Here is a 15,865-nt window from a genome sequence, read left to right on the forward strand (position 1 = left end):
AAAAAGAGTACTTCTCCAAGGAAAATAGCCCTCTTTAATCCAAGGGAAAACCTAAAACTACCGATAGTGACATCTGGTGGCACCTAAAAATGTCACATTTGAAAGTAAACCACTTCGTGGTGCAAAATGAAGATTGGCAGCCTTACGATCTGTCAATTTTCCCACTGGAGTTAATAAAAATTTTATTCAGTGGTATGAAGCAGAGATATCACTGAACCTCCCCCCACCCCCAGCCCCTTCTTCACCTAAACCAGAGATGCCTGTGAAGCCTCAACCCACATGATCTTCATCTGTATGTTGAGGAAATGAGTGAACTGAACACCCAGTTGCTTCTCAGGGACTCTTTGCATTCCCTATGGTCGCCGCACAAAATAGATCATGTAAATGTGACTTATATATATGGTTATTTAAATGAGAGATGCTACCATCTATGAAGAAATAAATGTGGATACAAATGAACTTTGACACTATGATATATGATATCTCTCCAGGCTGGAGAAATATATCAGGTGTCTTCAATTAAAATAATAATAATAATCCTCTCAACTCTGTTCAATTCAAGCCAACCATTTAATTCAGTTTCCTCTCAGCTGATCCTAATAACTCTGGTGTAGCTCCTGCTATTCCCTCTGACTAACTTCTGCTCTGCTCACTGTTGCACAAATACTTGTCTGGTCTTGCATCCTCTGCTCCCTTCTTTTCTTCAGCTATTTAAAACAGCATTTTGACTTTTTTTTTTCCTGCAGGCCCTGACACAGAGTCTCTGATTAGTATTACCTCAGAAAAACAAAAAGTGGTATAAGAAAGAGGAAGAATATTACATCTGCTTCTAGCATCTTGCTCTCCCAAAGAAACTGTGATGAGATTGCTGGTACTGTTCAAGTTGAAAAATCAGAACAATTCACACATTGGGAGTTGTCTGCATGTCCATTTTGTTTCCTTTTCTGCTAACCAAGATGGCAGCCAAGAACCCAGCAGTATCAATCTGGAACTGAAGAAATATTTTTCAGCCTTAGCCATCAGCTTTGCTTTCCCCAAAAGAAGCATCATCTTTCTCCACTACGTTTCAAGTCATATTTCTTTGTAAGAGAAACTTCTAACATTTGAACAAGTGTGAATGACAGCAGTAGCTTCTTCAAGCTAAAACACAGTGCTACTTTTGAGACAAAACATTGGCACCCCCAGGTGACACTTTCCACAGCAATATTATTTCTACTACATCAGCTGTAGAGATCAATAGGAATTCGGGAACCCTACTGAGGTAACTGCTAAACCTCAGAATATGCAGATTTTCTGAGGCTCAGGCAACTGTCATGTTGTTTTCCAGTATCCCCTGAGGTACAAACTGGAACTATCTCTGCTGAGGACTTTTCAGAAAGCATCATGTGCAGCTAAACCTGAAACATATGTGCATTCACATAATCATGCCTGCATATAAATCTAGGTCTGAAATTTAGGTATGAATAATTCCCCTGTTGATTATCTACTGCTCCCTTAGGAAAAAAAAAGGTGTTTACTTAACACAAAAATAGAAAAATGAATAAAATTTGGGTTGATGCAAAGAACCCCAAAAGAACCCCAAAATGGCATACCTTAGCAAACCATTCCTGCTTTGATGAGTATTAGTACTAACTTGCAAACAAAACAGATATGTTCATGACAGCTAATCTTTTCTTTCCCATCTGCCTTCTAGACATACTCAAGTACAGTATTTTGGATTTTTTTCAGCTTGCTTTACTTTTCTGAGCGTACAGAACTTCCTCCCCTCAGATCTTCTTTTGGACATGGTTTCTCAGTATCAGAGGGATAACCATGATATGCAGTGAGTATCTCCTGGAGCTGGCAGAGCTGGAGGAGAATTGCAGCTTCTCAGCTCGTTTATAAACACTTCACACCCCTGCCAGTGAGTGAACAGTGAGCAGTTTTCACAGTGAGCAGCAGAGCAGGTTGTGAGTTAATAGCTGGCTGATCCTCAGACTTAGGTGAAAGCAGCAACGTGGGAGTTTGTGGCCAAATGACACCAACACTAGGACAGGAAACAAATAGTTTAGTCTCACTTCAAGACAGCCAGAGTCCTTCAGGCAATCCTTAATGCCCATATTTATAGTTTCCTGACTCATCTGTGCTTGGATTGACTCAGCTCATGGAGGATGTGTTCATTCAGTCTGCCTTGCAAAGCACCCAGAGTGAGAATTTCCTTTGGAGGCTCAGAAACACGAAGTGTCACAGCAGAATCCTTGGTGTCTCTGGGCCCTTGTGGCTGAATGGATTTTCCCTGTTCTCAGCACATGTGTCAACAGAGAGTACTCCAACCTAAACTTTTTTTTCCTTTTCTTCTGCTTTTCTTCTTCTTTAGAGGAGCCTACCATGTAAATACTACAGTATCAAGTGTAAAGATTACACTAAAAAAGATAGATGGTTTCTGCCTCAAGAGTCTTTCTGTGAAAGATAGACTGCCATTAGAAAAATAAAGGTCTTAAACCAATATATGCAGACCCTTTAAACTCCCAGAAAAGCAAAAAAGATTATTTTCTAGGAAAAAAAAATATAGACAAACAGGTTTTAAGAGAGTTCCTGTGGAGAATCTGCCCTAAAAAATGCTTTTCTTTAACTCTAAAACTCTAAAGAGGTTTTACCTCTTTAACTGAGCATCTGTGTGCCAGAATTGTCCCAGATAATCTCATATATTTGGCTTTACATGTACATTCATACATTTAACAAGTACTGTGAGTACCCTTCTGATTCAGGGGACCTACAATACTCTCTCATGTATTACCTAACATATAAAACTTTGCCTTGGAAACAAAGATATAACACTACTCTTGGCTTTTGATCATGGGGGAAGATTTTTGGCAAATAAAATTAATCCAGATGGTGCTTAGCAAAATTAGCAAAAAAAAAAAAAAAATAGCCCTTTTTCCCTGCTGACATAAAAATCAAAGTTCATTGTTTTATTAAATGGACTGATTCCTGAGTTCCTGTCTGGAGCAGACAGCAAGGGGAGCTGCCTAAGCAAAAAAGCAGTTCCTGGATAAGCTTTTCAGTGATTTTATTTTTGCCCTCAGGTATGAGAGACGGAAGAGTTTGACTTCTTGAAATTCAAAGTAGACACCTGCCAGTGGAGTATTAGAGGTTTGTACAATAACCACGGTAGAGAGGAGGTAGCAGAGACAAAATAAACACACAAAGTGGAATTGTGTGACCACTCAAAAAACAAATTTTCAAATTTTCCAAACAAAACTTTGGAAATTTTTGATTTTGAGGGGGGATAAAAAGCTTTTTCAAAAGAGTCTGGAGTGAGATTCAGAAGGTTTCTATGTACTTCACAAATTAATTAGAGATTCCTTCTGTCGATTTTGGTAGAGGACTTAAGAGCACATAGGAGCTTAAAATTCAACTTAAACAGAAATTAGGCGCATATGTCAAAAGAAGAAATCCAAATCTCTCCATGTGTCTGCTAGGATACTGATGAATTCAACAATCTTTGATTCTGGGAGAGAGGTACTGTGTATCGAGCATATATGTTACACCCAAAAGGCTTTCATTACAAAACCCAGTTAGCTGCAATGAAGCACAGCCATGGAACAAACCTAGAGGTGTCTTCTCTTGCTTCAGGCTGCTTGGGATTCACAGAATATGTACTTTTAATTCCCACAAAGATTGTGAGAAAGAACTGCCCAAACTGAGAGAAAGCATGGATTATGGAGGACAAGAATGTCCTTTCTTACAAGAAATACTTGATGCTAAATGTCATAAATAAGCTGCAGAGTAAAATAAGCTTGAGTATCTAGGAAGAAAAGCATGAATGTAAAATTTCTCATATAATGCAGTAGAAGCAAAAGGTGTGTGTGTGTGCATATATATATATATATGTATCTTCGGCTTGTTCTTAAGTGGAATGTATCAGTTTTAAGAAAACCACAGTGCCAAGGTACAAATTCTAAGTTCAGGGAGTTGAGTATTGGCTAGGCAGACAGAGACCCAAAAAGCAGGGAGCACATGCATGGAATATCAGGAGCAGATAACTAGTTTTGGTAAGTGCAGACCCAGGATAAAGTGCTCAAAATCAGACACATTTGCACGTCATTTGTGCATCTTTAGAACTACTGAGAGATGTTGATCTGAGAATGAGAAGAATGCAGTGGACAAAGTGTTATATCTTTAAGTAATTTCCTTAAATCTCACATTTCTGTCTATTTAATTTAATTAAATAATTTAATAAGAGATTTAATTTCCTTAAATCTCTTATTTCTGTCTATTTAAGTAAATGAATAAGTACATAAATAAATAGACAGTAAAAAAAATCTAAAAGAATATCATAAATTAAGTATTCTGTGTCTGAACACAGCAATATTTACATGATCACAGGTATAGACCCCTGGTTTTCTTTGACATATGTGCTCTAAAGAAAGAATGGGCCAGTCTTGAACCCCAGGAGGGTTTTAGCACAGTATCTCCATGTTCATTTTGATTTGAAGGGTTCTGGATGCAGTGAGGAGCAGGGGCTGGGAGGACACAGAAGGTAGTCAAAAGTCCAAAACCAGGGTTTCAAACTCATGCAACAGCTTCAAAAATGAAGAAAGGATGAGAAGATGGAGGTAGATATTCAGCCATGGAAAGCTCTTGTTTTCAAGGCAGAGCTGTTTCCCTTTCTTATGAAGGACAAGTAAAATTCAAAGTGAGATAATTCAGGTGTGAGTTGGGAGAGGAGTCGATTTCTCAAAACATCTTGTATGAACAAGAAACATGAACTCAAGAAAATTGCCAAAAGCAGTTCAGCACTTGAGAAGGTAAGGATTAAGACTACTGGTAAGTAAAATCTATAATTGAGTTTTCATCTCTTCTTTTACAAACCACCATTTCATCCTGAGTTGGTACATTAAAGAGGCTTCTTTTAAATCTTGGCTGGTATCAAAGTGATTTTAGGGTATTCTGACAAACTTGTTTCCTTGTCAGATTGACAAATCTGACAGATTGAAGAGGAATGCCTCTTTATGTATGCAAGAGTCCCAAAGTTGGGAAACATTATCTGAACACAACTCCCTGACACTGACAGCTACAATACAACAAACCAATTTCCTGCTATGACTTCAATGACTATTCTTTGAGTAACCATTGAAAAAAAATCACACTGTAGAAAAAAATAACATTATTGTCATTACAGTGACTACCTTCCAAGCTGGCTCTGAGGCAAGACAGGAACATGCATAACACTGGACCTTCTCCAATAAGTATTTGACACTGTAGTACATCTTTCAGATCCTAAACTAATCTTCTGTCTGACCCCATATTATGTAGATTTACGGGACCAATAATTTTAGATCAGACTCCACACAGCAGAGTCCCACCACTTCAGTCCTAACTCACCTTCAAAATTGCACCCAAAATGGAAATTTTCTTTTTCTCTATTAGATCTGGGCATTTCTGCTGAGTTGGACAGGTCCAGACTTTAGACATTCAGGCAAACTTGAACTTTCTTTACTCAGAATAAAAAATTACTACTTGGTACTTGGTGGATGGTATTTATTTCACGAGAAGGCAGTTTAAAACTGGTTCATTTTAACCATGTTAAAAAGAAATTTGCAGTCATCTGATCCTTCTAGATAATCAGGAACCTCACTGATTTCAGAGCATGTTTTAAAGAAACTGTAAAGATATAATAGTTGCCAGTTTCCAAGAAACTTTGTTTGAACAGCTGTCTTGTGGTTTCCTTCCAGTGTCCTACATTTCTGGTTGTTTAGGAATATGGCTTCGCTATGCAAGCTCATCAAAGTGTGATAAATGATTTTTTTGAGAGAACTGCTTATGATTAGATGAAATTTCTGGGCTGATGTTTTTCACAGTGACTCAAGATCTTCAGTATTACACTAGAGACCTTCAGTGCAGATGTTTGTACATGAAAACTGATTTGTAAAATATCTACAGGCAAATTTATATTCACAATTTATTGCTTCAAATATATTTTTTTAAAAAAATGTATAATAAAAAAAAGTAACAGATCCTAATTTAGCAAGCTTTTACAAACAATAATCAATCCAACCAAATAATATTATTTAACTAAGATGGAGTGAGTGCTTACTGTGGAACAATATATCACTAATGATTGGAACAGGTGCACAAAGTGTCTTAATAAATCAGTAACCTGGAAAACACATCAATTATTTTGAAGGTTAATGGATTTTTTACTTGTTCTCCAAAACTCATGAAGATATTTTCCTGAATACTTCAAACTATTCAAAACCAAATTAAACAAAAAACCTCAATTAAGAAAAAAAAAGAAAAAAAAAAAGAAAAAAAAAAAAGAAAAAAAAAGAAAGCTTAGGGTGGTTTATAAAACAGAATAAAGTACTAGTAACACAAAAATAAACAGAATATTTAGGAGCAAGTGGAACTGTTGTAGCATGATATATATTGAAACATATAAGATATGCTAAAAGAAGCAGTTGGAGTTACAACTGGAGTCACATCTCCCATCTCATTTGGAAGTAATTCAGGTCACAAATTTTCTCAGAAACTTTCTTTACTGAAACAACAAATTTTTTTGGGTGAAATTGTCTAATGGCATAGATTTCTGAAATCCAGAATGGGATCCTGTCACCATATAATGTAGGGACTAATCTGATACTTGAAATACTCATCTATAATCTAGCAGTTCCTGGAATTTCAACATTAATGTCCTAATCAATAAGGTGGAGGGTTATAAGCTTTGGAAAGCCAACAGGCTGAGGGAGGTGATTCTCTCCCTTCACTCTGCACTCAGGAGACCCTGCCTGGAATATTGCATGCAGCTCTGGGACAACCAGCACAAGATGGATGTGGACCAGTTGGAGCCAGTCCAGAGGAAGCTGGGCTGAGACAGCTGAGGTTGTTCACCCTGGACACGAGAAGCCTCCAGAGAGACTTTGTATGATCTTCCAGTACCTAAAGAGGGGGCTGCAAGAAATCTGGAGAGGGACTTAATTGGAATAGGATCCCAATATTACCGGATGGAGCGTGCCTGGGCTCGTCTGGCCCTTGCTGCTTGACCAGAGGCGGCAGCTGTGGTGTTTCACCTCAGAGACACCTTTGGCTGGCTGGATGTTGCAGCTGGCACTTGGAACAAGTCCAGGCAAGCAGGAACTCAGGTTTACCTCTGGTGGAAAAGCTTTAGGTGAGGTGAAGAGGAAAAGGAGACAGATTCTGCCGTAGGGTTTAATCCAGAGTTTTATTCCATGGTCTCAGATCTCTGAATCTTGTAACAGCTCCAACAGAATCCCGACCGCATGGTCCCTGTGTCTTTTTAAGCCCGGGGAAAGCGGGAGGGGAAGGGGTAGGTGTGCCACCAACCAGGTGGGAGGGGGGCAGTCTCAGGGGACAGTGACACCTGGACTGGCCAATGACCCCAGGGCTGAGAAGCATCTTTTGAACTGAACCAACCAAACAACGCCCTTGCTGGAATGTTAACATTGATGGACAGCACTTAGCAAGGGGGCAAGGAGGAGGGGAAGGGAGACATTGACACTCCTGAGGGACTGGGAAAGGTGAAACAGGATATTGCTTCACACCGCAACAGGACTTTTTACAAGGGCATGTAATGACAGGACAAGGTGATGTCAAGGAAAACCCCAGTCTGATCACTCATGAGACTCACTGGCAGCCACACAACACCAGGGGCTTCAACTGCTGGGATCAAAGCCTCTCCACAGCGGGTGGTTCCTGTAGGCCCCTTGGCTCCCTACAAACCTCACTCACACGGTCAGACCAGGTTTCCTTACTGGTTTGCCTCCATGTTTCCCATGGCAGAGTCTTACTTGTCTGGTGCCATAAAGCCATTTATTCATGGTGCATTAACACAGAAACAGCTGGAGCTGGTGCCTCTGAGGAGAACCCCCACCAAAGGAGCCCCTGGGCTTTCATACCCTCACAGCCTAGCCCTACACAAGTCTTGCTTTTCATCCCAATTCTACTTCTTCATCCCTATGAGTCTTCAGCTCCTGCTGTGTTTTTCTCTGTTCATTCATCTGGTCATCAGTCTTTGTACCCTTTGTTATGCAAAGGGGTGACAGTTCATGGCCTTTTGTCTTTGTGGGCTCTCACCCTAGAGCTCAATGTGTGTCTCATTCTGTATCTCTAATTGCAGCTTGCAAATGGAGCTGCCTGTACCAGATCTGTTCCTCAACAGGGGAATGGCTTTAAACTGAAAGAGGGCAGGGTTAGATTAGATATTAGGAAAAAAAAAATTGCTGTGAGGGTGGTGAGGACTGGAGCAGCCCAAGGAATCTGTGGATGCCCCATCCCTGGAAGTGCTCAAGGCTAGGTTGGATGGGTCTTTGAGCAGCCTGGTCTAGTGGAAGATGTCCCTGTTCATGGTAGGGAGGTTGGAACGAGATGATCTTTAGGTCCCTCCACAAATAATTCTATGATTCTATGATTTTAAACCATATTTTCAAAAGAAAGGAATTAGTTAGCATCAATAATAAATGTCACAAAACTGTAGCAAAGAGACAGAAAATAAAATTAATTATTTAGAATTTTAGGACTCTAGTTTTCCCTTGTCTTTTAGTATGCTATTGAGCTTCAAGAGAGAGTGAAGGAATTGAAGAATTAAGTAGATCGCTTGGAAACTTAGACAGTAGAAAATTTCACCAACAAAAAGAATTTTTTAAATTAAAATTATGTTTGTGTATAGGCAAATTTCATAATGGAAACTAATTTGCAAAGTTAATGCTCTTGCTGAAAGCCGTTTATCTTCTTTACTGTCTATAAAGGAATTACCTATGTACATTTTTAACATGCACTGTGTGATTGCCTATTTTGACTAAATTATGTGCAACTCACATATAAATTTGTTTTCACAGTTTATTCAATTTTAAAATATTTTATTTTTAACTATACTCAGATGTAAATCCCTTAGATTCAAGAATTATTTCAGGTTTATAGATGCAGGAGCTGGCAAATCAGCATCTCAGATTCAGCTACCATTTCTTGAAGAAGGAAGGAAGGAAGGAAGGAAGGAAGGAAGGGATTGGAGTTAAAGGAATAAACAGCAATATCTGTGTTGATTTCTTTCATCTTAGCACCTTCTGGATTCTTACTTCCTAGAAGGATGTTAATTTTTCCTTGCTTTGGATATATCAGAAATGATTTTCACTTTTCCGTAGTTCATGAATTATTTTGTCTAGGGAATTACTTCACCCAGTGGTGCAAAATGTCTATTTCAATTAAAGCATTTCTACAGATATAACCCTTAGATAGGTAAAAGGTTGGGCTTGATGATCCTTGAAGTCTTTTCAGATGATTCTATGATTCTATGTCTGATGCAGCTCTGCCGGCACGCAGATGAAACTGGTGAGGAAGGAGACTTCAGTTTCAGGGAGTAGGTTCACCAAGGGCCCAGAACCTTCTCTCGGAGGAAAGGTAAGTCCCTGAGTAAAGTGTTCCAAAACTTGACAACCCTTTCTATGATTAAATTTTCCCTAATTTCCAATTTAAACCCCTCATAGTGTAACTTGAGGACATTTTGTCTCATTCTGTCACTTGGTACCTGGGAAAAGGAACTGTCCTCCACTTTGCTACAACCATGTTTCAGGTAGTGAGGTAGAAAAAAAAGGTAGGTAGAAATTATAAGGTCCACCCTGAGCCTCCTTTTCTCCAGGCTGAACAACTCCAGGCACCTTGGACCCGTGACCCACAAAAGCAGGTCTCTGCCTCAGTCTCCAGCCTCCATGGAGGAGAGCATGAAAAGAAACAAGTGCCCATAATGGGTGATTCTGTTAAGAGGAATGTCTTGAGCTCTGCCTGGGATTGGATGAAGAATGAGTTAAGAGCTTATGGGTCAGAATTAAGGGGCAGCCCCAACCATTCTGTGATTCTGCCTACTTTTCTGCAGTTCACAATCAGATCCTTTGAAATGTACCATTGAACACCTCAGGGCATCCTACAGATGGCAGCAGCCATCATGCCATATGTTCCCTGGGGCAATCCACTTTATTAGTAGGACAAATTAAAAATAGTTTGTCATTTTGAAAGACATATTTAGTACAAAGTATTTTTCAAGCTAAATGGCAGTGATGGTGTGCATCTGGAGGCAGAAGATTAGACAGCTTTACAGCAGGAATGGCAGAGATATATGGTGCTTCCTTACAATACAGCCTAATTTAGAGGAAAGAAATTGACCTGTTAGACAAAGCCTGGATATTTGACTATGATTCATTCAGGCACAACTGTGGATCAAAAAGATAGACAGAGGATTAGAACAGAAATCCCTTGGTTTCTTCTAATTTCACCTGATGTCAATTCAAGTCTTTCCAGTTTCATAAACTCAGCCAAAGCTAGAAGTTAACCAGACTTTGTTGTACAACACATAAAATGAATTAAGAATTGTCAAGTGAATTGAGATATTTCAAATAACAACTAAGGTAAGATTTAGCTTTCTTATAGCAACTCGGAAGCCCACAGTCCAGTTCCAGAGTCGGAGCACCATGCACAGGGAAATAACCTTCAGACTCCATTGCTTTTGATATTATGAAAGCCAAACAGCCTTCTTTTCACTATTATCCTCTAGTTAGTATTCATGTAATCTTGCTTTCTCACTCTCAAGATAAACAAGCAATTGACAGTCCCTTCATTTTCAGCCAAGCTTACAATTTAAAAAGCTGCAACCACTTTCACAGCCATAATTAACAGCATGTTGGAATTCCGGATCCAGTCCTCTACCACGATTTTCACTACTGAAGCAGAAGATATGTCTAGACTGCAGACAGAGAGGTGATGGAAAATCATACCTGAGCTGTCTCTAGCTAATTTGGGTTTCAGTTACAGAGGAGATGTTTGAAAGGGACATCTGTGTAGTTGTACCAACCAAAGAAACGCTTTTGTGACCTTGCTGTGTCAGTTTGTTATCATCTGTACTAAAAAAAAGAAATGGAAGAGTAAATGTTTTCCTTCTTCTATTCTTCAATTCAGACCTATTGCTAACAGCAGCTGTGGAGTCAGTACCAGTCTTTGAAAGCCCTGATGCTACACCTGTACTATGGGCCAGCTACCAAAGGCAGAAGGTGTTCACAACACCCAGGCTCACCGCTTCCACAGCACAGCTTTTAAACCAGATACTCCTGCAGAGTTTGTCAGTGCCCAAAAAGGGGCATTCCTCATATATGAAGATTTTGAAAGATATAAAATCCAGTTATCCCACTGTATTTTTAATTTGATTCACACTGAGTTAAAAATAGGAATTTAACACAAAGTTGAAAATTTCAATTTGATGTTCATCTGCTGGTGTTCAGCATGCCTTTTGCTACCTGGTTAGGGAAGTCAGTGTTCCCCCTTTTGGGGGATATTAAATCACAGTGATCTTCTTTTGATAAATTAGCAGATTAAAAGTTTAACAGTCAAATTTTAATGGATTTTCCTGAGTCTAAATCACTTTTGTGACTTTTTCTTCCTCTTCCCTTTGCAAACCTTATTTTAAAAGAATGCTGTCACTAGACACATATGGAATATTAAAGTTTTTGTTTCAGTAATGCTAGATATGGGAAGAAAATATAATAATTTCCTTGTTCATTGTTCTCCTGATAATTAGACCAAATAAATCTTCTTGTCATAGGATTTCTTTCAACTTAGGAAAATTAGGTCTCTCTACTTTAACCTTTAAATCCTTTCAGGAATCACAGGCCACTACTACAAAAATCCTTTTTTTTGGTTTTTTATTCCATTTTGGATGTGTATGTATAAAACCACAGTGCAATACATTAATGAAAAAATAAGAAAACATTTACATTTTGCTCAGAAAGAAATTTTGCTCATTCCAAAATATAGATTTGGCTCTGAACAAATTAATAAAGTGACAGGCACATGTAAAAAGGAAGAAATGAAGAATGAATGGTTGGTTACTGGAAAACAACAAATGAGAATGGAGAAATTTTAAAAAATATTTGAAATGGATCACTTGTAAAAACCTGATGAAAGAACTTATAGTGAACATAGAGATTTAACTTGTAGTATGAAAATGAAAATAGCAAAATTGTGGTTGAATACCTGAAATGGTTTTTTCCTATCAAGTGTGATGCTATAAAACATTTTCTAAAGGAAGACTTGTCTGTTGGGGCATTTTAAGCCTATATTGGAAAAAATAGTTGGATGGAAATAATCTCACTTGGGTAGAGATCTGGACCAGATGGTCTCATTATTTTAGTAAATAAATAATGTAATGAGTTTAGTACCATGATCTATTGAGTAAGCAAATGCCATTTTTCATTACCAATTTTGTAAAGATACTCTTTGGAAGCTAACGGTCACTTGATGCAAAACCTAACTCAGCTCAGACTTTAAAGGAGCTTTAATATGATAATAATTCCATTTACAGGAAGTCTCAGTATGAAATGAAAATATTATTCAACCCCTTAGTCTTTGAGTAGAGATACAGCTTGGGAAATTTTTCTATAGCATGGCCTATGGTAAACCAGTTTCACTGAAAAACATACAAAGTTAATTTTATGAGGACATTATCTACTACATTCTATAAAATATTGTGGAAACACATTGATTTCTCTGGTATTTGAATCAAGCCCTAGATTGACTTACAAATAATAGAATAAACTGTAGTGTCTAAACATAATGAACCCTTTAGGAAAAAAATAGGTTTATTATTCCACCAGAAAAATACATTAAAATAACATTAAAGTTGTGATGCAAAACAAAAGATGTGAAGGAGTTTTGTTAAAAGTAATGCTTACCATATGTTGTGCAACACACTGACACAACACAGTACATTTAAAAAGTAGTTAAGGGGCACCCTGTAGTGTCTAGGTGTAGGGTGACATCTGGTAATTCTTCTTTCGTGACTCAGAGTTTAATTTCATCTGATTTTTGTGTTACAATCCTCCTTTTAGTGTGTGTTGAACTAGCTTACTTTTTCAGTAGGTGGACTGAAATAAAGTAAAATGGACACAGTTCAGGGAACAGTTGAAAATAGACAGGTATATGCAAAGAATATTCATACAAACTAAGCTACTTTCCACCCCCACCTCTGCCTTGACTGGCATGGAATACTCATTGATTAACAAGGGGAAGGTTGTTGTCATCCAGTCTTTTTGCAAAACACACAGTTTTATGAAATTGAAGCTTCTTTCCTAATTTCCTCTCAGACATCAACCTAACCCACAAGTGCAAGATTTTTTGGCTCTTTCTCACCAGGTGCTGTTACTGGGATGTCTTCCTTCTGTGGTGCACATGTGCTTATCTCTTTAACCACATAATGCATCACCACACTTTTTTTTTTTTTTATATACTCATCCATCAAACATATGGTGCCCTGATCTTTCCTGTGTTACTTGGCTAAAGTGCATCTGAATGATTCTTCCAACCAGTGAAACTACAGTTACTGTTTAGTTGTCAGATGATGAATCCCTCTAAATTCAAGTGGATTGCACTTTAGAAGCTAAACATTAAACATCATAACTTTTCTATTGTGATACAGATGCTTGGAGTCCCCTTGGTTGTCTCAAATGTCACCAGAAGCCTGCACAATTCCCTAAGCACCATTTTAGGCACCCTGACACCTGTGCCATTGGATATGGTTCTCCTGTAAGTCACCATTGTATCTCCTGTAAGTGACCATTGTAAGTCATCCATTTGCAGTTAATTCAGGTATTATAGAGCAGCCATATAAAATTTTTATTGTGCATTATCATCATTAAAAACTTTTGAGCATGTACCATCAATTTATATATATATTGAACCTTCTCTTAGGAGTCTTCAAATCCAAACCTTTCTTTGATTCTATGATTTATTTATTATTAATATATGTCTACTACTTTATTAATATATGCATCATAAGACACACAAAAATAGATATTGGAAATTGATGAGATAAAGATGAATTGAACATTATTTAAGATATTTTATTTTAATTTATTCCTTATTGGGAATAATGCAGCACACACATTTTAGCATGGGATGCTTAGCACTTTTACGGACATGTCAAAGCATAACCTGATTTCATGATGGGTCAGGGACTTCTCTTTTGGATAAGAAACCTTCAAGATCAGAAAAATGCCATGAAATAATAAGGATTCTTATATGAAAAGGTGCACCTCCTGAACAAATTCCTCAGCACCCTGGAGTCTGATTATATTCAATACAGTTTTACCTCTGAAGGCAACTGGTAGCTAATGTGTTATCATGAGTCACAGCAGTAACATATCCTGGAGAGAACCTTTTCAAAAATATTCAGATAATTATTGTATTACTTTGACATTGAGGTATTATTAATAAAATCCTCAAACAAGGCTACTCAAACATGACCCTTTATCACCATTATTTCAATGACCAAATTACCATAACTTGAGCATAAATATTGTGACTTTTTATCCGAAAAGCCTCTGGCTTTTCCATACACCACTTTAGTCTTGTACATTGTACATGAACTCCTCAGTTTAAGTGAACTCAGATCAGATTCCCACCCAGTCCCTATCTGTCTTCCTCTTCTTTAATTCAGTTCCTGCCTGTCTCACCTCTAATATCTGAGGGCTAACACTAACTTCCAACCAATCCTTATCTAAACTAATCTCACCTATTTATCTCTAATCTCTTTTTCTCTATGGCTTCCTACTCTATATTCTGTGCCTGTCTAAATGTTTGGCAGTAGGGGAGATTTCAGCTGATGGAAGGTGCCCCTCAATTGCAGTGCTTCTTCCAAACATTTTGTGTTATCAGCCGTGTCATCTTCAATTTACCAAACTTCAGTGTAGGTAGCTGTCATTCAGCAAGTTGTGCATTTCCCTAATGAAACAAGATAGTTCAGAAGGATAATAACTATTTGAGTGGCAAAATAACAGAGGATATAAAAGAAACCTTTCTGAGTTAGAACAAATATCTATCTAGCACAGTTTTCTCTCTTTGTGAATGGGTCGATAGAGAGGCTGATTGAACAGTAAAAAAGAACCACACATATGTAAGATAAATTCTTCTTTTCACATAGAGCCTACTAGCTTCTGCTGTGCAGACATTTGTGACAGAGATTGCATCTGAACCATGTTTTACCACCACCACCAGATCTATTCCCAATGAAACTGTCTGACCTTTTAAAACTCATTTATGCTTTTGTTCCTAAAGCAATCTATGGCAATGGATTCTACAGTTGAATGGTGCACGGTGTGAAAAGCACTTACTTTTGTTTGCTTTAAACTCTCTGCCTAATAATACATTGGGTTGTCCTTAGTTCTTGCATTGTGTCAAATAGTGAATAATTGTTCTTATTGCTATTCAGCATGTCATTGTGATTAATGTCTTCCTCATATTGCTAGCAAATGAAGTTCTAGTGTATTAACTGTCTACTTTTATGAAAGCTATTACATATTTGTGATCATCTTTCTTTCACTTCACTTCTATTGTATTTTATTTCAGATAGGTGTAGCAGAACAGTACATATTGTACAAGATGCAGGTGCAACACAGATTTATATAGACTGCAGTGCTGTTCAGTGCTCTGCTGAACACTTAAGATATTACTATCACCAGTATCAGTAGCACAGCTAGGTCTTCTGCTACTGTGATTTTACAGAACTTAGAATAGAGGACACAGAAGATAATATGGAATAAATATTGTTGTCATAGACATGAAATTTGCAAGTACTCAGTGTATTATTTCCATTTAACCCAGTCTGTCTTATACATATCTCCAAATATAACTTGTCTCATATATATACATAAGAAAGAAAGAAAGAAAGAAAGAAAGAAAGAAAGAAAGAAAGAAAGAAAGAAAGAAAGAAAGAAAGAAAGAAAGAAAGAAAGAAAGAAAGAAAGAAAGAAAGAAAGAAAGAAAGAAAGAAAGAAAGAAAGAAAGAAAGAAAGAAAGAAAGAAAGAAAAGAAAGAAACCTGTGAAATA

This window comes from Agelaius phoeniceus, chromosome 3 (assembly GCF_051311805.1).
Source record: "Agelaius phoeniceus isolate bAgePho1 chromosome 3, bAgePho1.hap1, whole genome shotgun sequence".
NCBI lineage: Eukaryota > Metazoa > Chordata > Aves > Passeriformes > Icteridae > Agelaius > Agelaius phoeniceus.